The following is a 23,098-nucleotide window of genomic DNA, read 5'->3' as shown; positions in this document are numbered from 1 at the left end:
GGGTGAAAATCTCATTCTGGAAATATCTGCCAGGTTGTGGCTAAGCCATGTCTCCGCAATATCCTTTCTTTCAGGAGTGCTAGTTCTCCAAGGTTCGCAGGAGAGCTTCTGTAAAGTTTGGAAGGTAGGAGACGAGGTACTGACAGAAGTAAAGCTGTGAGCACCGGGCGTGAGTCGTCCTTCGGTAGCTCAGTTCGTAGAGAACTTGCCCGCGAAAGGCAAAGGTCCCGAGTTCGAGTCTCGGTCCGGCGCACAGTTTTAATCTGCCAGGAAGTTTCATAACTCATCCGATTTGCAAGCCTAACTACGAGGGTAATCCCGAAAGCAAGGTTTCCTACTCTTTTATAAGTACATAGACCTATTTATTTCTACAATGGTTTACATGAGTTTACACCTTGAACATTTTTCGACATAATCACCATTTCTGTCGATGCATTTTTGTAGGCGCTGTGGCAGTTTTCGTATGCCCATGTCACACCAGCTCGTCGCCGTGCTGTTCAGGAAGTTATGAACCTCTTCTTTCACCTCACCGTCGGAACTGAATCGCTGCGACCACAATTAACGCTGGCAGGTACTGTGAGACTCTGAAAAAACTCAAACGGGGAATTCAGAACCGGAGAAGAATGTTGAGCAACGGCGTACACATTCTGCATGACAACGCTCGCCCACACATCGCTCGGCAAACCGTTGCTCTCCTGCAACAGTTTCAGTGGAACATAATCACCCACCCACCCTATAGTACTGACTTGGCACCCAGTGACTGTATCACCTGTTCCCTAGGTTAAAAGAACATTTGGCCGGAAAGCGAATAATGCTCCGACGAGGTGAAAGAAGAGGTTCATAACTTTCTGAACAGCATGGCGGCGAGCTGGTATGACATGGGCGTACAAAAACTGCCCCTCCGTCTACAAAAATGCATCGACAGAAATGGTGATTATGTCGAAAAATAGCTAAATGTTCAAACTGTAAACTGATGTAAATCATCGTAGAAATGAACAGTTATATGTACTTATAAAAAAATAGGAGACCTTACTTTCCCGCTTTCGGCTTTTCCAGGCCCAATTCGCTCGCGGGAAGGACGATTGTTGATAAACCTCCGTGTGAGCTCGTATCTCTCTAACTTTATCTTCGCGGTTCTCTCGTGAGATGTAGTTAGGAGGAAGCAAAGTATTGGTTGTCTCTTCTAGGAACGGACGCTCTCGGAACTTCAACAGCGAGCCACGCTCTGATGCAGAACGCCTCTTGCAACGTCTGCCACTGAAGTTGGCAGACCCTCTCGGTGACGCTTTCGCTCTTAGCAGGTGAACCTGTAACGAAAGGCGCTCCTTTTTTTTGGAAGTACTGCGTGTGACCTGTACGAGAATATACCGGGTGATCAAAAAGTCAGTATAAAGTTGAAAACTTAATAAACCACGGAATAATGTAGATAGAGAGGTAAAAATTCACACTCGTACGGAATGACATGGGGTTTTATTAGAACAAAAAAAAAAAAAAACAAAGTTCACAGAAGTCCGACAGATACGCGTGGTTTGGTGATGATCGTGTGCTCAGCCGCCACTTTCGTCATGCTTGGCCTCCCAGATCCCCAGATCTCAATCCGTGCGATTATTGGCTTTGGGGTTACCTGAAGTCGCAAGTGTATCGTCATCGACCGACATCTCTAGGGATGCTGAAAGACAACATCCGACGCCAATGCCTCACCATAACTCCAGACATGCCTTTACAGTGCTGTTCACAACATTATTCCTCGACTACAGCTATTGTTGAGGAATGATGGTGCACATATTGAGCATTTCCCGTAAAGAACATCATCTTTGCTTTGTCTTACTTTGTTATTCTAATTATTGCTATTATGGTTAGATGAAGCGCCATCTTTCGGAAATTTTTTGAACTTTTGTATTTTAATTTGGTTCTAATAAAACCCCACATCATTCCAAGCATGTGCTTCAATTTGTACCTTTCTATCTACATTATTCCGTGATTTGTTCAGTTTTCAAATTTATGCTGACTTTTTGATCACCCGGTACATAATGGATGTACGAATACAGGTCGTAGACGCATGGCTGACGACATATGTAAGATTGCGACTGGCGGTGACTCGTGCACGGATAGCCAAATAGTAAGGCGAGCGCTCGCGATAAGCGGGAAATCCGGGTTCGAGTCCCAGTCCCGCACAAATTTTAACTGTCGTCATTCCATTCTACAGTTGATAGTTGCCCTTATTCCCATTTGCCAATACATTTAATGTAGTCATTGGCCGAACGAGTGTTTTATAGGCTACCTTCTTTGTGAGTGGACTATATTTCCTGAGAATTCTCTCAATTTCGGCCGCTGTGGCCGAGCGGTTCTAGCCGCTTCAGTCCGGAACCGCGTTGCTGCTACGGTTGCAGGTTCGAATCCTGCCTCGGGCAGGGATGTGTGTGATGTCCTTAGGTTAGTTAGGTTTATGTAGTTCTAAGTTCTAGGGGACTGATGACCTCAGAAGTTAAGTCCCATAGTGCTCAGAGCCATTTGAACCATTTTTGAACAACCTCTTCCTGTTTTCTCGATTGATCTATGCTCAGCCTTTCAAGGTCTATCCACTGTGCCACCTTATAACTAAATCTGAGGGGAGGGGGGGGGGGGGGTGCGATGGGGAGGTTCCCTTGTGCTTGGAGACATTTTTGAATATGTGCACAGAGCTGTCTGAAGTGGAACGAAGATGAGAGAGCAAGGTTCATTGAGAGAATGGTTCAAATGACTTTGGGACTTAACATCTGAGGTCACCAGTCCCCTAGACTTAGAACTACTTAAACCTAACTAACCTAAGGACATCACACACATCCATGCCCTAGGCAGGATTCGAACCTGCGACCGTAGCAGCAACGCGGTTCCGGACTGAAGCGCCTATAACCGCTCGGCCACAGCGGCTGGCTGTGCACATATTCTTAGATATTTTATGTATCTGACTGCTTCCAGTTGTCGTGCTACTATCCCTTAATCATATGGCGATGGCTGTTTCTATTTATGGATGCTTTACATTGGTTTTTGTTGAGGACTAACTGGCGCTATCTGCATCAGGCGTCGATACTCCGTAGGTCCTCCTTTCTTTCGCTACAATTTTCTAGCGTTGTGTCTTCTCTGTACACAACAGGGTATCACCCATGAAACTGTCAAGCAAAATTCAGAAGTCATCGAATAGCTCATGCACCTGTACATAGTGAAAAGCAATCTGTATGATTCCAATTTTCTTTAATTTCACTGTCATGCACATTAAGTGAGCTATACGAGGGCGTTCTGAAATGTAATGCCTTCTAATATTTCATGTGAAAAATCTTAAAGATATTTAAATAAAACAAACGTTATTAACAATCTACGTATTTATTCTTCATGTCTACAAATTTTGTTTCTCAACATAGTAATCCCGGCGACGAACACATTTCTGCCAACGAGAGACCAGTTTGTTGATACTGTCACGGTAGAATGTTTCACTTTGTTGACGGAGCCACAGCCTCGCATCTGCTTGCACCACTTCAGAACTATCGAGTGATGTCGGCAAAGGTTTGGAAACACATGAAAATCGGATAGGGCCAAGTTGGGACTGTCAGGAGGAAGATCGATAACAGTAAACCCAAAGTGTCGGGTTATTGGAGATGTTGCAGCGCTCGTGCGTGGTCTGGCATTGTGATGTTGAAGGAGAGGGTGCTCCATGTGTGGATGAACTCTTCGAATTCGAAACTTGATTATAGCACGCAGTTTCTCACGCACTGACGTAATTCGAAACTTGAATATGTAGCTCGCGATTTCTCAAGCACACTCTCCAATTCGGAGCCCTATAGCGGCAAAAAGCTTAAAATCCGCAGACGTGGAGAATAAATCTAAAATGTTAATAACGTTTCTTTTATTTAAAAAGCTTTAACCGTTTTCACATGAAAAATTCACATGCATTTCTTTTCAGCACACCTTTGTATGTTTGCGAAAGTTGTACGTTTTTCTACTCGCATTGCGTAGTGGACACTCTGCTGTGAAATTTGTGGCTAAGGCTGCCGCGGAGCATATAGGCTGCGCTCCCTAGCAGTCTGCTGATCATCTCTATGACACTCACACGCTGACTAAACAGACCCTGACAAATCGTACCGCTCTTCCCTGAATCCTTTATCCCGCTGCTATTAATACAACTTTGCGATTCCGCAGACACGTCGGGCGAGGTTGTCGCAGCTGTTGAATACTGCTGCATTTATAAACCGATGTGTAATGTGTGTGTTTCGACGTCGGTTAGAAATTCTTGTTATAACATTTTGAGAGCGTTACTATCAAATTTTGATTAATATATATCATCTTTCGAAAGCAAGCGCGGCAATGGTAGCCACTTGCCCTGATCAATCAGTAGACAACACAGTGTCGGTCAGGGACTACAGTAGATTACCCTCAGTATATGTAGAGTTTCGTAGTTATTTTGTCAGATTAATAACACCATGAACACAGTGAGAAAAGCTGTATACATTTCGGTTTATTTGTTGGGAACTGTTGCTGCCGTGTATCATTTCCGTTCTGTTATTGGCTTGCTATAGGTTTACCACAAATTTCGTATAAAACGGTCACAGGTCGTCTAATATGCCTCTCTCACTGCAAGTTGCAGAGGGGTAGAATTTTCGAAAGAATAGGTGTAGTTTTACAAGAAGTTTTCGTTTGGCTTCCAAATGCGACTGAACATTTCATATTACTCTGAACATAAGTTAATATATCGCCATTTTTGTTGCCGGCAAAGTTCCTTAGAGGGAAGGTTCGTTAGAAACTCTGAACTGTATCCTTTGAACAGCGCCAAAGTAAAAAATTTCTTGGGGCTGCTGTTAGAGACATCCTGATGAGTCTTACAACCTTTTAAATTAGCGTCGTAAAGCCGATCTTGTACTTTTAGCACGTTCATTGGCGAGAATTTAAAGGAGTGAAAGCTGTCCTTAGAAGCCTTTGAAACAAAAAAGACATCCCCTGATGTGGACCAGGACATATGTGATTACAGTTCGCAATCAGTGTCATTGACACTTCGCTTTCTGCAGATGTGTACAATCAGCAGAATCTTTAAGTAAAAGTATTTCGGTCTCGGTTGGTACACGTCTATTCACCAGCGTCACATATTGGTAAAGAACAGAGAACGGCGACGCCGCGGTAGAGGCGATGATTTGCAAACATAGCTATTTTTGAGAGATGCGGTTGAAACGAGAACTAAACTGTTGCGTTCTCGCACACTTCATATGTGCCTCGGACGGTTCGCTTTATCTCTGCTGTCTTGGTCGCAAACCATACGGTCACGAGAGCTTGCGTGGCGTTCCCATAAGGCGAAGTCTGGGAAGAGCCCACGCACCTCACCAGTGGCTTGGCGGACGTTACCGACGTCTGCGCTAGCAGTCCGCTGGTCACGTGCGGGCGATACACATCTTATCCTGTCAGGCATATCCCGCGATATGAAGAGCGGAAACAGGAAACCCAAAGAGCGAACTTTCCGCGCGTTGCCACCGCTTCAGAATGTAAAATAGACGCAGTTCACCTGAACCCAGAAAACGGTTTCCGCCTTACTCACATCCTTGTTTTGTTTTCCTGGTTTCTCAAATTATTGGTCGGCATAACCGCGCCACAGTTTTGACGTTCTTGTCATTCGTGGTTTACATTTGTAGCTCAGTGAGTTGACCGTCAGATTACAAACAGAAGGGCTTGAATATTGTTTTGCCGGCATTCGTGGCATAATTGTTCACTTTTAGTTTTTAATGAATCGCTGCGCAACTGGAAGAACAGGTGATAATTGTGTTAGAGGAATACTGAAATACTGCGGATTTCGTACCGTATTGATGAAATTTTTGTTTTCCTTTTATTGTTTAGTGAATGAACATTGTTGTAGTCTTTATTTTGCGATGCGGCAAGTACTACTGTAGGGTCGTTTCGTCGTTTTGAGAAAAAAATATTTCTGTCGAATCATTTTCTGTAGAGTGGTTCATTGACCTTTCCGACCACCCTGGTTTAGCGTGGTTTCAGTGGTTTCTCTAAATCGCTTACGGAAAATGCTGGCGAGGTTTCTTGAATAGGGCCATAGCTTCCGTCCTCTCCATCTTTGTCCACCCGGTCTAGAATTCTTTACGGGTTTGATCTCAGCAGGATGTTAAAATCTAATCTTCTTTCGTGTTTTCCAAGTGTTAGTTCAATTAATATCAGCGCCGGTCTCGTGCTATTTCCCCAGGCCTCGTCCGCCTTTCACTGATCACAATCTGTTCAGTCACCATGTTTTAGGCGTACGCCATGACGTAGCACAATTTCTAATGTTTACTTCTGATTCACTAACAAGGTACAAAAGTTAGTATAATCACGAAGAATTGGTGTTAACATCTGAATAGTGAATACTGACTTGGGATCATTCAGCTTTCAAACGGACATAAAGGAAGGGAGAATGTTAACGTCCCATTGATGACGAGATTATCAGAAATTCAGAACAATCTCTGTTTGGGAAGATGGGAAAGGAATCGGCAACATCCTTCTCAAAAGGACCACCCCCAGCATTTATTTGCCTTAAGCAATTTTGTCAGCCACACGAAACGTAAATCTGCGTAGCAGAAAGGTAATTTAAGCCTTGGTCCTCCAGTACGGAGTTGGGCTTATAGTATGGGCTAGGGTTTGAAAATTACAAGTATTACATGCGCCGTGTATACTGGTAATAATATTGTTACTAAAACAACGCACGGAGGTTGCCCGTACCTACTTTGCCACCCGTAACAAGTGACAATAGGCAATCACAAAGTTTACCGATCGACAAGCATCACACGGCAACAAATGCTGCCAGAGTGTAAGAGACCAAACCCTTTGTTGGCTTCCATAATAGATGTTAACCTTCATTGGGAAACTCGTTCAGCAATACTTCGTACCCAGACACAACTAATTCTGGGTACCCCAAACCAATTGACTGTATTGAAATGAATGAATCTATGAAAGTGAAATGAGTGAAGGTGCAATGACATGAAATGTTACCAGTACAAACAGCTCGATGTGCTTAACATGTAATGTAATAAATATGTAGTAACAACCGACAGTGTGTGCCGGGCCGGAAAACGAATCCTAATTCCATGCCTCCCGGCTCCAGACGCTTTTAGGTTATCTTAAGACGCCTCCATGACTAATTCACACTTTCATAGTTATTTGTTTATCTACTTATGATTTCCGACTGTTACTACCAGAGTTTTTTCCACGGCGCATGTGAAATACATTAATTGCTCTGAAATTAAATGCATGAATCGATGGAGATGTAATCACTGAAGATGCATCGAAAATCGTAGAGGGAAAATCAGTGCGCAAGTTTTGAGTGAAGTCTGAAGGCGTACTCAGGTTGCCTTATACTTAAGGCGACTGCCCGTGATCAGGAGAAAGTATTGGTTCGAGTTCTCATTTTCAGCTGTGAGTTCACGTTCTGAAACGTTGTCCCGTTATGAATTACTTTCCTGAGGGGCTGGTATTGATCTCCCAGTAAACAGTCGTGCTTGCTGTGGCGAGACTAGGTCCCACACGTTTGCGCGTATCCACTCGCTCTGTATATTTTTCCAAAAACTTAGCGCACTAAATGGTACTGCGGTTGTAACGACGTGCCTGCTTGCTGCAGTGCATACCATTGCTCGTCATTCTCCTCATTTTTGTCACAGTCCCGATTTTTTCGCCGGTTACGGTGTTGAATGCCGATGTTTCCCGTCCGGAATGAAACCTGTTGGACATAATGTTGACTGAACTCCAAACACAGAGCCTCATGTCTCTGGGTTAGATAGTGTGGTATTCACGAACTGATAGTTCTTCTGCCATAGAGACTCATTTAAAATCGTGGCCAACGATCGGATTCTTCGAGATAAAATTAAGGGGCATAGTTTTTAGTACTCGCTGCAGACGATGCCGCACATTCGTCCTTCATTTCTTATAAATAATTACTCTTAGGGTCCGCGGCTTGTAGTCTTGCGGTAGCGTTCTCGCTTCACGCGCACGGGGTCCAGGTTTCGATTCCCGGCGGGTCAGGGATTTTCTCTGCCTCGAGATGACTTTCTTTATCATTTCATCATCATTCACTCGCAAGTCGCCGTAGTGGCGCTAAAGAACTTGTGGAGCGGCGGCCGAAACGCAAGGGGTCTCCCGGCCATCAGTGCCATTATCATTATTATTATTCTTGGCGAAAACAAATTTTTTTCTTGTTGTAAGATAGTGATTCTAATATTTTACTTAGTATTCATAGATCCCAAATATGCCTGTTCGGTGAACCGCTTTGGAAGTGGCACCTGTTCTGCATCACGTGCAGTATCACTTTCATTCGCGTCGCTCTTACTTTGCCGCAGAGGAAGTCATGCCGACCAGTAGGTAGAACGATGACGGACCTCCACAGCCCTTCAGGGAAGACGAAGCTCTGAGATTAATGTTCAGCTACCGGTCTCCAGCAACGAGTGCTTTTTTTGTTCTCGCTGTATCGGTCCAGTCTTTCATAACTGGATTTCACGAGATTGATACTAGTTTAATGAGGTACCTGTCCACAGAATACAAGGGTCTGTGAAAATAAAAGAGAAAATGAAATCTCATTGTTAAGTATGAATGTGCTATAGAAAACAACGTGTCAGTTTCAGAAGAGTTACACTCGGAGCGTGCACATTAAGCGCAACAGTTAATCTGGTTGGTCGACTTTGCTTGAACCGTTGCGAGAGATAACGACGTACAAATTAATGTTCCCCTGTACCCCTGTGTAGCTGCTGAGTGGGTACTACAGCTATGTGAAAAGGTAAATGGCCATTTTTTTTTTTGGCACTAGTTGCTGTTAAAGGCCGGTATTGCTTTCATTCCCTTGGAAGACACCTCGTCACTACCTGTCTGTAGCTGGCGCACTGAACATGGCTCTTCATTACCTTACTTTTCTTTTCTGTTCTTGTCACGCTGCGAAATTTCTTCCTGAATTTTATCAGTGTTATCCGTCTCTGCACTCCCCTTATTTTGGTGTTCAGGTTCCTAAAGGCAGTCACTTTTCTGCCGATAAACTTACGTATACTCCATATTTTGCAGAGCGCTAAGGTTCCATATTTTGCAGAGCGCTTAGGATCCTTGCCTCAGTGATGCCGGTTGTGTCGAAGTTTTACAGCAACGCTTTTGCCATCAGTTACTTTTTCATGCACCCAAAAATTTCGCGAGCTGACATAATTTCAGGCTAAAGCAATGAATTGTCGCATTGGAAAGATTGAATTTTTTACTTCCTTTCAGCCCTTGTATCCATATGTATCTGCTACTATAAGTTTTGTTTACACACCAGTTCCATTTGTTTGTTGCTATTTTTCTTCTTCTGATGACGTCTCATATTCTGAGCTAGGGCGTAGTAAATTTAAATTCACTCCTATTTGATTTCTTTCGTTTCTTCAAAAATGTTCAAATGTGTGTGAATTCCTAAGTGACCAAACTGCTGAGATCATCGGTCCCTAGACTTACATACTACTTAAACTAACTTATGCTAAGAACAATACACAAATCCATGCCCGAGGGAGGGCTCGAACCTCCGGCGCGAGGGACCGCGCAGTCCGTGACATGACGCCTCAAACTGCGCCGCCACTCCGCGCGGCTTGTGTTCCTTAAGTTGCATGTTCCTTAAGTTAAAATTTGAGCTAATTATTGTGCAGAATCAATATAGATTTTTATTTTTCAGTGCTGTCATACACTTCAGACTGGTTCATGATAGCACCATCCATTACTAACAAAAATATGCCGCTCATTGACTTCGCTTTTGTTCTTCGGTTTGCATAAAGTGAATTTACTTAGTGGAAGGAGCTGAAATGGGAGAAATCTGACATCAAAAGGAATGCACACACACACACACACACACACACACACACACACACACACACACACATTTCTCTCAGTACTAAATTGACGATTCGTTGATGTTTCGGAATGTGTCTTATCAACCGATCCCTTCTCTTTTGCTCGATGTATGCCTGAAATTTCTTTCCTTCCCAGTTCTGTTCAGTACCTTCTCATTAGTTACATGATCGACCCATAAAATCTTCAACATGCTTCTGAAGCACCACATTTCAGAAGCTTCTATTCTCTTCTTGTACTATCGTCCATATTTGACGTACGTACAAATCTAGACTGCACACAAATACCTCCAGAAAAAGAGTTCATAGCACTTAATCTATATTCAATCTTACGAATTTCTTGCCATTGGTAGTCTACATTTTATACCCTCTTTACTTCAGCTGTCATCGGTTAGTTTGCTGCCTGAATATCAAAAGTTATCTTCATTTCCTAATCTAATTCGCACAGTATCGCCTGACTTAATTCGACTAAATTCCGTTGCCCTTGTCTTGCTTTTGTTGAAGTTCATCCTGTATCTTACGAGGGTCACTCCAAAAGAAATTCACACTATTTTTTTTAAATCCATCTTTTATTCTACATGTTTGAAAGTTGTACAGTGTGTAGATACAACAGTTAGGAACAATATTTTCATTTCTCCACATAATTTCCACCCCTCCATCTTGGAACCAGCGCCTGTGTACCCGCACGGTAAAATTCTGGACCAACCTGTTGGAGCCACTGTTTGGCAGCGTGCAAATGGGAGTCATCATCTTCAAACCTTGTTCCACGAAGAGAGTCTTTCAGTTTCCCAAAGAGATGAAAGTCACATGGAGCCAGGTCAGGACTGTAAGGCGGTTTCAGTGTTGTCCATCCGAGTTTTGTGATCGCTTCCATGGTTTTTTGACTGACATGTGGCCGTGCATTGTCGTGCAACAGCAAAGCATCCTGCTTTTGCCGATGGGGTCGAACACGACTCAGTCGAGCTTTAAGTTTCTTCAGTGTCGTCACATATGCATCAGAATTTATGGTGGTTCCACTTGGCATGATGTCCACAAGCAAGAGTCCTTCGGAATCGAAAAACTCTGTAGCCATAACTTTTCCAACAGAAGGTGTGGTTTTGATTTTTTTTTCTCAAGTGAATTTGCATGATGCCACTCCATTGATTGCCTCTTCGCCTCTGGTGAAAAATGATGGAGCCATGTTTCGTCACCTCTCACGGTTCTTACAAGAATTTGATCTCCACCATTCTCGTACTGTTTCAAAGGTTGGTTGCATACCGCTTTTCTTGTTTCTTTGTGACCCACTGTCAACATCCTGGGAACCCACCTGGCACAAACCTTTTTTAACGCCAACACTTTCAGTATTCTGCAAACACTTCCTTCCCCTATCCCAAAGTAGCGTGACAACTCGTTCACAGTGATGCGTCTGTCAGCAGTCACCAATTCGTTAACTCTCTGCACATTGGCTGGACTGTGTGCAGTACGAGGCCTGCCGCTGCGAGGACAATCCTCAATATTGCCGTGCCCGCTTTCATCAAGTAACCTGCTTTCCCACCGACTAACTGTACTGCGATCGACAGCAGCATCTCCATACACCTTTTTCAACCTCTAGTGCATGTTTCCCACTGTCTCGTTTTCACAGCACAGGAATTCTCTGACAGCACGTTGTTTCCGACGAAAGTCAAGTGCAGCAGCCATCTTGAAGAATGCTGTGATGACGCCACTGACGGGAACAGTTTGAACTAAGTATGAAAACACGCGGGAAGGATGTATCTACACGCTGTAAAATTTTCACACATGCAGAATGAAAACTGTATTTTTACAAAAATAATGTGCATTTCTTTTGGAGTGACCCTCGTACTTTAAAGACTGTGTCCTTTCCGTCCAACTGCACATTCCAGTCCTTCGTTGTCTAACAGAATTACGTTGTGATCGGCAAGTCTCAAAGTTTTTATTTCTTCTCCTTGAACTTTATTTAATTCTGCTTCAGATTTTTCTTTGGTTTCCTGTACTTTACATATTGAATAACATCTTGCAGAGACTGTATCACTCACCAGTGCTTCCCTTTCATTCCCTCCGACTCCTATAACTGTGTTCTTGTTTCGGTACAAATTCTATCTAGCCTTTCGCTACCCGTGTTTTACCTCTGCTACATTGAGAATTTCGAAGAGTTTACTCCGGTCAACATTGTCAAAAGCTTTCTCTGGGACTACAAAAGCTGTAAACGCAGGTTTGCCTTTCTTTTAACGCAGCAGATAAAAGATAAAACGGAGGCCCAGTACTGTAATATGTTTTCTGTGTGAGAGGTAACTTTTTTTTGGTGTGGGCTGTAGAGTACCGCGTCCTTCAGGAGAGGGCAGCAGCTGCGGTGTGGTGTGGACTGTGGTGTGGTGCAGCTGCGCGCGCCGCGCCTGGCCGGCCTTGTTATACAGGAAGCGCCGACACGACGCGACACGACAGGACGCGACGCTGTGTGACGTGTCGGCTCGCCTCGCACATGTCTTGCAGCGGGTGACACACGCACTTGCAGCACGTGTTATCTGGGCTGGGCGCGGCTGATGTCATGCCCCGGACAAGGGCGACCCTCCCTCTCCTCCTCCTACGCCAGATAGCTGCGCCGGATAACAGCCCTCCTGTCCCGAGGCGTGCCACACCAGCTATTGGCCGAGTACTGCGCCCGCTTCCTGGTTCCACAAGCTTCATCGTTGTCTCCTTCCGATTATCCGCAAACCCGTACCTGCTTCGAGATGGGCTTGTTCCGTCTAAATCTGTCAGCGTACTACATCTATATCTACATTTATACTCCGCAAGCAACCCAACGGCGTGTGGCGGAGGGCACTTTACGTGCCACTGTCATTACCTCCCTTTCTGTTCCAGTCGCGTGTGGTTCGCGGGAAGAACAACTGCCGAAAAGCCTCCCTGCGCGCTCGAATCTCTCTAATTTTACATTCGTGATCTCCTCGGGAGGTATAAGTAGGGGGAAGCAATATATTCGATACCTCATCCAGAAACGCACCCTCTCGAAACCTGGACAGCAAGCTACACCGCTATGCAGAGCGCCTCTCTTGCAGATTCTGCCACTTGAGTTTGCTAAACATCTCGTAACGCTATCACGCTTACCAAATAATCCCGTGACGAAACGCGCCGCTCTTCTTTGGATCTTCTCTATCTCCTCCGTCAACCCGACCTGGTACGGATCCCACACTGATGAGCAATACTCAAGTATAGGTCGGACGAGTGTTCTGTAAACCACCTCCTTTATTGATGGACTACTCTCCCAATTAATCTCAACCTGGCACCCGCCTTACCAACAATTAATTTTATATGATCATTCCACTTCAAATCGTTTCGCGCGCATACTCCCAGATATTTTACAGAAGTAACTGCTACCAGTGTTTGCTCCGCTGTCATACAATCATACAACAAAGGATCCTTCTTTCTCTGTATTCGCAATACAGTACATTTGTCTATGTTAAGGGTCAGTTGCCACTCCCTGCACCAAGTGCCTATCCGCTGCAGTTCTTCCTGCATTTCGCTGCAATTTTCTAATGCTGCAATTTCTCTGTATACTACAGCATCATCTTTGCGGAACAGTCTGATGAGCTGTGTGTTTTTCCCTTTTTTCGGCTATAAAGAAACGTACTGCTTTATTACGTCACTTTGTAGATCTTCCTATGACCGATAGACACGATATTTCTCAAGTGGGAGAGGTGGTTGGGTTGTTTGGGGGAAAGAGACCAAACAGCGGGGTCGTCGGTCTCATCGGATTGGGGAAGCACGTGGAAAGAAGTCAGCCGTGTCCTATCGAAGGAACCATTCCGGCATTTGCCTAAAACGATTTACGGAAATCACGGAGAACCTAAATCAGGATGGCCGGACGCGGGATTGAACCGTCGTCCTCCCGATTGCGAGTCCACTGCGCCACTCAAGTGGGAGAAGTCGAGTGTCACGACAGTAAATCAGTGTCGTATTGAACCCACTTTTAGATTGCTGACCGTTTCTACATCGCTCCTAGAGACAATTTTTTTCTATTTTTTTAGTTTTTAATATCTGTATCTACACAGAAAGTCCACAAGTCACTGTACCGTGTGTGGCAGACAGAACGTCGCAACATCATTAGTCATCCCCTTTCGTGTTCCGCTCTCAAATAGGACGAGGGAGGAATTATCACCTGTATGATTCTTTATGAGCCCAATCTCATTGATTTTTGTCCTTACAAACTTTACGTTTGATAAATTTCAATGGTACCACAATCTTCCTGTAGTTTGTCGCAAATGATGATTCTCCAAACTTCCTCAGCAGCGTTTCGCGAAAAGATTGTCTTCTTTCGCGAAAGTATTGTGGTTATGGAGACTCTGGCCCACCTATTCAAAAAATTTTAATTTGTTTACATTTGTGACGTCATCAAGCCACACCTCTCCTCCTATCCTTCCTCTTCTCTCTCCTCCGCCTCCCTCATATCCCTCTCCTCTTCCCATCTCCATCCCACTCCAGCCTATCACAGGGTACTGTTAGAATGAAACAACCAGTAAAAATCCAAGCCCAATAGTGCTAGTAAAAAAAGGCAACGTCTCTTTTTCGTTGATGTAATTATTGTGACGTCACAAGCCAACTCCCTTTTTATGATGTCAAGAGATGAATGCGGAAAATTGCAAAAATTGGCTTGGAGATTAGAAAAATAAAGATAACAAAAGTAATACATTTAAAAAAATTCACACACACACACACACACACACACACACACACACACACACACACACACACACACACACACACAGAGAGAGAGAGAGAGAGAGAGAGAGAGAGAGAGAGAGAGAGAGAGAGAGAGAGAGACGAAATGAAGGGCAGTAATAGAGATATTTGTGCAAATGACGACGAACATTCTCCATTGACCATAATTCTCTCCAGTGACCATAACTCTTCCCATCGTCCACCATTGTCCATCGGCCACAATTCTGCCCACTGAACGCAGACCGAACTCCGGTCCCTCACTGCTTCAGCCATCTCCGTCCTGTACGGAAGTTGCCGCACTACGTGACTTCAGTTGGCTGACCGCTGGGTCCAACGGTTCACTGACAGTGAAGCTACTGTATCCGTTCGTCAGGCCATCGGCTACTTGTATTTCCACAGCCTCATTTAGATTACTAATCCCAAAACGTGTGTCTTAGCACGTACGTTTGTTCGGATTTCATTGAGTCCCCTCTAACAACGCAGCGCTCCTCAACCGCAGATTTTGTTGGTTGTTTAATTCATGTATGTCTCATGTGTTCCTGATGCCTTTCTTCGACTGCATATACTGTCTGCCGGCTGTACGCCTTATAGCATTTGCGTGGAATACAGTGGACACTCGACCTGCGGAGCCTTAAATCATGTTTCATCATACCTAACAGTGCACGCGTTTTCGGAAAACGCATTTAGTGTTACGCTGAGCCAAGATTCTGGCGATTTTACTCGATACTTTGCCGGAGTATGGCATATACGCCGTTATCGTGTCCTTCTCATCGTGTCCTGTTTGCTGGACCTGGGCCTTCTGTCTGAAAGCACGTAGGCTATGTCTCCCGCCGCATCCGTTCTTCCTTAATAGGTCCGTAAAACAATCGAGTTCCCTTCGTATGCTTTCATCGCACTGTGGGCAAGTGTACGTAACTCACAGTCACACTTTGCAAGACGATGGCAGCTGGAAGCGTGCTATACTAATAAGCATGGATAGCTTTTTCCAGTACACACTATATCCCGTACTGCTGTCAGTTTTGCGCGTTACTAGGAAGTCCAAAGAGGGGTGTTCGCCATTCTCTTCTGTGTGAATTTGATGCTGGTGCGCAGAGAGATTCAGATGTTGTCGACACTCCTGAAGTCTTTCACTCCCTGTGGCCACATTAGGTATGTCTCATCAACACATTTGGATATATTTTCTCCTTTATTTAATTGCCTATTGTTTTTGCTGTTGTCACACCGGCTTTTCACTGTCTCGATCGGTAGCGAGTTAGTCTGTGCAGTAAACTACTCGCTAGCCTACAAGCTGTTGTAAACATGGAGGGGAACTACGTCATTAACTTTAACACCAGTTCTGTCTGTCACGTCGATTCGGACGCCACCTATTAGCGCACAGTTCCTTCCTACTTGAAACGCCCATGCACGCCCCAAGGATCTACATACAGTGTTGTCACTGTGTCTGTCCTACACTAGTATCTACACAGACTCGCCTTCAGACCTCTGGGGTAAAGAATGTAGACTACACTCCCATACTCCTGAATCGAAAGGCTTCCCTAGACTTATTTCTCTTGATCGTGTCACAAAGGTCACTTAAAAAAAAACAAGTTTATGGAATTCAGTATCAGATTTGTATACGGTTTTAACTTGTTGAATACGGTGAATATGACGGTTTGACTAAAAAGATTTCAGCTCCACTCCGCTACGCTGTAAGCTGCACTGGTGTGATATTTCTTTCATCAAACTGTTAAAATTTTAATAAAAATTTCATTACTAACTGTACCTGACCTCCGGATTCCCGGGTTCGATTCCCGGCGGGGTCAGGGATTTTCTCTCCCTCGTGATGGCTGGGTGTTGTGTGTTGTCCTTAGGTTAGTTAGGTTTAAGTAGTTCTAAGTTCTAGGGGACTGATGACCATAGATGTTAAGTCCCATAGTGCTCAGAGCCATTTTTTTGTACCTGGCCTGCGTTGCAATGCCACGGAAAGAAGAAAAAGTGTTTGGTTTTGTAATCTGTTTATTGGAGTGCTTTAGGATGCGCAATATATTTTTTTTCTTCTTTTTACGTTTGGTGCGTACACGAATAAGTCAGACGGTTTCCCGAAGCGTGAGCAAGCCACGTAACGTTCTCCATGTGAGAAGCATGGATTTTCCAGATTTTGTCGTCAGACTTGTAGTGTGTCCGTGCGCTTTGTTGACGATCACTGCAAGTGCGAGTCGCACCGGGAACTGCAAACGTTTGTACTGGAACGGCATGTCTATTAGAATCATTCGGATGCGTGGTAACACTACATCTTCTCCTTGGTACCGTCGCAAAGCCTTGGCGGCTTGATGTTTCTGAGATGAATGAGACGCACCACCCCAAATTTTAATATCAACACGTGCGGCGGCACGCCTGGAAAATCAAAATAATCCAAGAATTCAGTCGTGTAGTTTACAGCTTCTGCTTAATTCATTACAGTATCTATGGACTTAAAAGTTGTCGTCTCTCCTGGTATTTTGTTTTGAATACTGTAATTGATGGCATTGTCATCGCTGTTTCTAGATGCTAATATACCACTACCACTGAGTCACGTATTAGAATGCAACGTTGTTTCGAAATTTCGAATCAATCGGTCAAGATCCCACCGAGATTTGCTATTAAGAACAAACGAATGGAAAATGTAAATGTTTCTAATCTCAAATATTGGTAAGTTCTTGACCAATTTATCTAAAATCTTAACTAAACATTGCATAAGAATACGCCCGTGGTTTTGTATACTTTTTTTGCCAGATTTGTTATGAATAGTTTTAATAGTAAAGAAGTAATAAAATGCTGGACGCTGTAGTGTCTCACGCATTTCAATGTTTATGACGTCATATTTTCTGAATTGTACTTCGTAAAGTGATACAAATATGCGAGCAAGTTTAGCTATGTATATGGATATTGAATGCAAAACATGTTGCGAATAGATTTAGTGGTAACGAAGTAATTCATTAAAAAGTCATGCCTGATGCAGCAGTTTTACGGCATGTACAGCGAAAATGTAGTAAGCGATACCTCTTCTTCTTGCATCATTTTAGGGGGCGTGTCAGGGAGAAAAATTTTCGTGAAGGTTCCAAATCAAAAATAATGTGTAGTTTGTTGCCAGTCACTAAGCGCTCACATTCTCAAATAGTGGATAGATAAGTCTGGGTATTTTCTCGCGGTGATATCCCATTGTTTATGGCTTGTTTGTTTTCGAGCCTTCGTGGGCATACAGAGAACAACTCACCAAAGTTTCATCGCAATCGGATGAATTGTTTAGGAACGCATAGAGGGGAAACATACAACGAAACATTAATTTTTATTTTTATAGACGATAATGAAATTTAGTCGAGAGTTAATTACAATTTTTCCTTGTAGCATCTGTTGTTGGTAGCCCACCACAAGAATCCAAGTCTAAAATTTTGTGCTTTCTTTTTGTCTTAGAATGATCATCGACAGGGAGATGATAAACCATGTATCATTTTGAAGCAAATTATAGACAGATTGTGAAATATTGAGTTTATGTTTGTCAGCAACAAGTGTACGTGTGACTTTCAGTTTGAGCGCTTTTTTTTTAGTTTATAAAGTCTTACACATTTCTGTGTTCGTTCCTTTTCTGTGCACGATGGACATAATCATGTCAAGAAGAATTGATTCGCCGAAACGTGAACTTCGTCTTCAGGTAGACAACTCTTCCATACAGGCAGTCAGTAGTATTCTTACTCAGTTGTGCTGACTTGTGTGATTTGGGGAGCCACGTATTCGTGTCACGCCTGTTTAATATGCTCTGACTGCCCGACTTACATCCTGAGAGCTTCTTTCTACTCGCAGCCGGTTGAGAACACTTTTCAAGCGCTTGGAGGGAGCTTCGTTTTCCAGTAACAGGCTGTGACACGATTTGTTGGTTGTCTCTCTAGAGAAGTATTTCCCTCATTTATCAACATGAAAACTAGAAAGCTTTTTAAGCCCGCTAAGGTGGTAAATTGGAAAAGGTGCGTAACGCAACTTAGGTTTCGATAAATATAGCACATTTAAGTAAGTAAACTCTGCATCCGTATAGTAAGCGCTCGTTTACTAGCTGAGCTGCTCATACAGGGTGTTTAAAAAATGACCGGTATATTTGAAACGGCAATACAAACTAAACGAGCAGCGATAGAAATACACCGTTTGTTGCAATATACTTGGGACAATAGTACATTTTTAGGCAGACAAACTTCCGAAATTACAGTAGTTACAATTGTCAACAACAGATGGCGCTGCAGTCTGGGAAACTATATAGTACGATATTTTCCACATATCCACCATGCGTAGCAATAATATGGCGTAGTCTCTGAATGAAAATACCCGAAACCTTTGGCAACGTGTCTGGCGGAATGGCTTCACATGCAGATGAGATGTACTACTTCAGCTGTTTAATTGTTTCTGGATTCTGGCGGTACACCTGGTCTTTCAAGTGTCCCCACAGAAAGAAGTCACAGGGGTTCATGTCTGGCGAATAGGGAGGCCAATCCACGCCGCCTCCTTTATGTTTCGGATAGCCCAAAGCAATCACACGATCATCGAAATATTCATTCAGGAAATTAAAGACGTCGGCCGTGTGATGTGGCCGGGCACCATTTTGCATAAACCACGAGGTGTTCGCAGTCTCGTCTAAGGCAGTTTGTACCGCCACAAATGCACGAAGAATGTCCAGATAGCGTGATGCAGTAATCGTTTCGGATCTGAAAAATGGGCCAATGATTCATTTGGAAGAAATGGCGGCCCAGACCAGTACTTTTTGAGGATGCAGGGACGATGGGACTGCAACATGGGGCTTTTCGGTTCCCCATATGCGCCAGTTCTGTTTATTGACAAAGCTGTCCAGGTAAAAATAAACTTCTTCAGTAAACCAAATGCTGCCCACATGCACATCGCCGTCATCAATCCTGTGCACTATATCGTTAGCGAATGTCTCTCGTGCAGCAATGGTAGCGGCGCTGAGGGGTTGCCGCGTTTGAATTTTGTATGGATAGAGGTGTAAACTCTGGCGCATGAGACGACACATGGACGTTGGCGTCATTTGAACCGCAGCTGCAACACGGCGAACGGAAACCCGAGGCCGCTGTTGGATCACCTGCTGCACTAGCTGCGCGTTGCCCTCTGTGGTTGCCGTACGCGGTCGCCCTACCTTTCCAGTACGTTCATCCGTCACTGTCCCAGTCCGTTGAAAATTTTGAAACAGATCCTTTATTTTATCGCTTTTCGGTCCTTTGGTTACATTAAATCTCCGTTGAAAACTTCGTCTTGTTGCAACAACACTGTGTTCTAGGCGGTGGAATTCCAACACCAGAAAAATCCTCTGTTCTAAGGAATAAACCATGTTGTCCACAGCACACTTGCACGTTGTGAACAGCACACGCTTACAGCAGAAAGACGACGTACAGAATGGCGCACCCACAGACAGCGTTGTCTTCTATATCTATCACATCACTTGCAGCGCCATCTGTTGTTGAAAATTGTAACTACTGTAATTTCGAAAGTTTGTCCGCCTGAAAATGTACTGTTGTCCCAAGCATATTGCAACAAACGGTGTATTTCTATCGCTGCTCGTTTAGTTTTTATTGCCGTTTCAAATATACCGGTCATTTTTGAAACACCCTGTATGATTTAAATGGCACAGCAGCTTGATACGGCTATAGCTCGTCATTTGAAGCGATTGAGTTAAGGACATTGCGGTTGTCTTTTGCGGGAATCGAAACTTAAAATGCAACCAGTAGAATCTTGCGTACTAACTTACTGGCGCTCGTTGTGTAGAATGCGTGCATAGTAATTGTTATTCCGAAGAGGACCTCGTCCAACGTAAAGTTATTGTGAAGTTATACGAATTCGAAAAATAATTCCCTAGCATATAAGCCCTGATGTATGTGAACATACAGTGTGGACAATTTTAATCCACAATGTGGAATAACACGGGATGGAGGTGAGCTATAGCAAAATGTTTTCGATAAAAGTCCTAGATGGCAAAGAGGTTACACATTGCTACCAGTGGCCCTGATTTTGAACGAGATTTACTATGTGATTTGGAGGTTAAAGTGATTTTTTTTTTTTTTTAAGTGGGAACTCTGAGTTTTGATTCAAGGTTTGGAAAGGGCGGCATTTTCTGTATAATATAATACATTGTTGAATGTCATGGCTAGTTAAATTGAGGTCAAACAAGTAAATATGTTTTTAACTCTAATTGGGATTAGAATAAGGGAGAGACACACCAAAACATCAAAATACAATGTTAGATACGAACTGGAAGGGACATATCGAGGAAGGGGAGGCGTGGGGATTCATTCGACGACTTGTAAATCAATATCTTCGTTTTATTTATGGTTGCTCTGTCTTGCAGATGCCACAATAACATTTATACGATGTGATGTATATATTTTTGCCAATAAACACGTTAATCAAAACTCAAAGTTCAAATCTCTGTTTCCCCTTTCCAAATCCGACTTTACAAATACGGGTTTCCATAAAACAAAACTCCAACTTCGAATGAGCTGCGATAATTACCTCTGAAATTATGGTTATTGGTAATGATACGTGACCCTTATGCCCGTTCCAATTTGGACTTAACATTGTATTTTGCTGTACACGTCCTCTATTCCGCGCTAATCCCTACTAGAACTAAAAACGTATTCTCTGTATTTGATCTTGACTGAAACTTGCAATGACCTTAAATAGTGTATCATTCCGTACTTAAAATCTGTCGCTCTCTTCAAATCTTAAATGATAGGGTTACCATAAAAAAAACAAGTTCCAAATTATCTTGAAATTCACGTTCAAGGTCACGGCCATTAGTAACAATGCATGACCCTCTTTGCCATCTACAACTTTCATGTACAACATCTTGCTCTATCTTATCTCCATCCCGATTTATTCCCCATTATGGGTTAGAATGGTCCACCCAGTATATTTATACAGGATGGTCGGAAGAAATCTGAAAACCTTGTAAGGCTGTTGCATGGTAAGTTATACTGAGAAATAATTGTTAAGAAAAACGAAATCGATACTTTACGCCGTTTCTGAGGTAATGAGCATTGAAACTGGTGAATCAGATCGCTGCGCGTGCAAATCAAATGGCCTGCCAGAGATGGTGTCGCCAATAGTGTTCTTCGTTTGGTTTCTTAAAACCGAACAAGTGAGCTATACAAAAATGGGACATGGAACCGCAACAAGTATCTAGCGCGAGCCAACGGCTTACCGGCCTCGTTTGATGTCATCTACGCTGTGAGAACAACCGACACTAAATGTATCTGGCGGTCCGCTTGAATTTACGCCTACAATGGCCTGATTGCCTAATTGCAATGCTAATTAACTCGAAAACGGCGCATAGTATCGAATATTTTACTTAACAATTATTCCTCGGTGCATCTTACCTGCAACACCATTACAAGCTTTTCAGACTACCCTTGCAAACCAATATCTTGTGTCACGGAAAATATGTGAAGTCTTTTTTTAGTTTCGAGTAATATGTCAGCGAATGAAATGAAGTTGCACCTAGAAATCGCCACAGAACAAACAGTTTATTCGTACATGGTTGATGGTGATGCAACTTCGAGCTGCAAAATTTCTTATTTGAGTCTGTGCGGCAACGGATTACTGGTAGTCTATTGATTTCTTGGAAATACTGATGATTTTGGTATTGACTGGTCTTAATGTGAGTGTGTTTAATCATCTACACACCAAGACAACAGACTCGGTAATGAAGAAACGGTATATGCCGTGAAGGAGGTTCTATAGTTCTCATATAATGTGACATGGCTCTACCTAGTTGACATCCGTACCCATGACTGTCCCAGGGGTACCAGATAAACATCGTACTTTATGTCCAGCGCCGGCCGCTGTAACCGAGCGGTTCTAGGCGCTTCAGTCCAGATCCGCCCTGCTGCTACGGTCGCAGGTTTGAATCCTGCCTCGGGCATGGATGTATGTGATGTCCTTACGTTTGTTAGGTTTAAGTAGTGCTAAGTCTTAGGGGACTGATGACCTCAGAATTTAAGTCCCTTAGTGCTTAGAGCCATTTGAACCATTTTGTTCAGCCTTTTGCCTTCTAAGGCGCTCCAAATTCATTCTGTATAATAACCGTGAACTACAGCATACGCAAGCACAATTCTAATACGACATACATTTAAACTGACGGACATGGTGCAGGATGAATTTGGAGCGCCAGCACCTTACAGAATAAAAGACTAGTGTGTATCTAGTATCACTGGGATATTCACGTCAACAAGATACAGCCTTGTCACATTATATCACAATACCATAAGACATGGCCTGTGCTCATGTACCCGTTGCAACAAGGGTCATTGACGATGTAGGTTCACACCGTAGAGTAAGTTGTGGTACTGCATTTTGGACGAACGACTGATCGGCGTTGACGAATGCTGCAAATGGCGGGTAGGCTGAACGTCAACCCACATCACGGAAGTTACAGACGCGCCCGCCGTGCCCCCTCCCTCTCCTCACCGCCGGCACTGAATTCCGATAACACAGCGTCCAACCACACGAAGCTCAGAATACTCACAACTGCT

General features: G+C 43.6%; 1 protein-coding gene across 7 annotated transcripts in view; it reads left to right on the top strand.

Annotated features, from left to right (window-relative positions):
- LOC126271264 (paxillin-like) overlaps positions 1 to 23,098 on the top strand; it is a 447,630-nt gene that overhangs the window by 264,529 nt on the left and 160,003 nt on the right. The window lies entirely within an intron of this gene.

Source organism: Schistocerca gregaria, chromosome 1, assembly GCF_023897955.1.
Source record: "Schistocerca gregaria isolate iqSchGreg1 chromosome 1, iqSchGreg1.2, whole genome shotgun sequence".
Taxonomy (NCBI): Eukaryota; Metazoa; Arthropoda; class Insecta; order Orthoptera; family Acrididae; genus Schistocerca; species Schistocerca gregaria.
Note: the sequence above shows the minus strand (reverse complement) of the source record. Positions and strands in the feature narration are given on the sequence as shown.